This window comes from Octodon degus, unplaced genomic scaffold, assembly GCF_000260255.1.
Source record: "Octodon degus isolate 3935 unplaced genomic scaffold, OctDeg1.0 scaffold00367, whole genome shotgun sequence".
NCBI classification, from domain to species: Eukaryota; Metazoa; Chordata; class Mammalia; order Rodentia; family Octodontidae; genus Octodon; species Octodon degus.
This window is the reverse complement of record NW_004524943.1, coordinates 98,576-100,773: the sequence shown is the minus strand read 5'-3', so window position 1 is coordinate 100,773 and position 2,198 is coordinate 98,576.

Genomic DNA, 2,198 nt, shown 5'->3' with positions numbered 1-2,198 from the left:
TATTTCAGGAAAGATCCTTGTTGCACTGCTTGGTGTTACTGCCTCTCCTCTTCAGAAAACTCCTCAGCTGCATTCTCTGTTGTTCAGCCAGAAACTGCTGAAATTCTGAGTGTTCTTCTACCAGTTCCTCAACGTCACCACTGTCTGCTTGCAGCCTTTGGGCTCTGCAGTAGTGACCATGTCATCAACCTCTAGGTGAGTTGAAGGCTCAGCCTCCTCTTAACAACCTTTAAAGTCTCTCTGCTGTATAAGATCATGCCACACTTTCTTGCAGGTAGATCTCAGCAGCCTTAGAGAGACATTGGCCTAGGATCTCTCAATTAACCCCACACAGTAAAGGATGCTGTCATGTGCTTCCCGAGCCCTTGAAAGGTGAAATCTGTTTCTGAGACCTTCTGGAAACACTTCAGAAACAGTTGCCTGGTGCAGAGCTTTTTAAGTCAGCTAACACCTGCTGTTCCATAAGCTGCAATGGAGGAGCATGACTTTAGGTGTATATACATCTGGTAATAGACAGAGGCACAATTTACAGAAAGCAATGGACTGAATCTCATCTAGTGTTTAGTTCTGGGGTAAAGAATTAGAAGGAAGAATAAAGGCCATACGTGGTGTCCTCACTGTAACATCTTGGTGATCATTTCTTGAGTGCTCATCTCATTAGTACTGATTTAACTTGAACATTTTTGCATGCATGCTATGACTCTAATATTAAAAGCAAAATTACACACCATTTGTAGTGAATTTGTACTGGTATTCCACCTATTTGTGACCACTAAGTTTTCCACACAAGGAAGGCAATTTTCATTCTCATTCACGGGTACAGTAAATGATGCCAAAAGAGATTTAATAGATGAACATTATTCCACTATATAGCAATGAAAATGGTGTTCCTCTATCCCTACGAATTATGGACATGAGAAAAATTGCTTGCAATAATTGATGAGGAGGATCTAATTTTTTGAGTGCTAGAAGAAGAGCTTCAAATTCCTAGGCCTATAGTCTCTATGGTGATTAAAAAGGACCTTATATAAACTTCAAGCATGGTGAAAAATGATATGAAAATATATTTCTCACTTTTCAGAGCTGGTTCCTAATGTCTTATGAAATTGAAAAGAGAAATAAGAAGCTTGTCCTTTCAATTGTTTCTTCTTGGTGCATAATAAATATGCCGACATGACAGTCCGCATCTCTTGTATCACTGTTATATTGTTCCACAATTAGAGTAACACAAAACTGAGCTTAAAAAGCTTTAATTTTTTCTAGTAAGTCTTTTAAAATTGCCCTGATATACCACAGAGAAACAATGAATTCAAAAAAGAATATTTCCAGTTGCCTTTGTTCTAGCTTTCCAAGGTGCATAAATACATGCCCCTTAAGAAGATCACAGTGTTATGTCAAAGCAAATATTTTTCTGCAGGCTTATTTTTCATAATACGAAAGATTGCTTTACCCCCAAACCTGATACATTCACTAAAAGGAAAACCATCTCTATTAAGTATATCTGTGTGCACATCATCCCTCATTAATGTTTTACAAATAATGGAGAAAATTAATGGTGTATTTTCCTTCATACCTCAGTTGTGTGTGCTAATCACACAAAACAAAGCAAATCAAAATAAACAAACACAAGCAGCCAGTATGAAATTCAGCGACGAAATCAATCCACAGCTTGATCGCTCCAGTTTCTCTGCAGCTCTTCTGCAAGTATCGTAATATATTTATGGTAAGCACTTGTGATAACGCCAGCAAAAATTTTCCATCTTGCTGCATGCTTAATTTCATCTAACTTTTTTATGGCAGTGTACAGAAACACAGAGTGAAGTTCTGTTTAAACCATTTGTCTCTGTTTCTCTTTGCAGAATTCCAACAGATTTGTTTAAGCCCAAACAAAATGCATAAACAATCATGTCTTCTTTCAACTAACTGTGAAACCTAAATTCCAGAATTTATTTTTGCAACATGCTGAAATTTAGTACGCTGAATTTTTATTTTAGTGCTACAGATCTTCTGTTCTGTTCCTTTTTTCTCAGTGAAGAGCATCCTTATTCTTGTGTTATTCTTTTTAATTTTTATATTAGTGTATTACAAGTACTTGTAAGTATAGAAAATATAAAATAAAATAATTAGAGGGTAATAATGGCTAATATGCTGTGTATCATGATCTTAAAAGAATGGCCAAAACATTAATCAGAGTACAA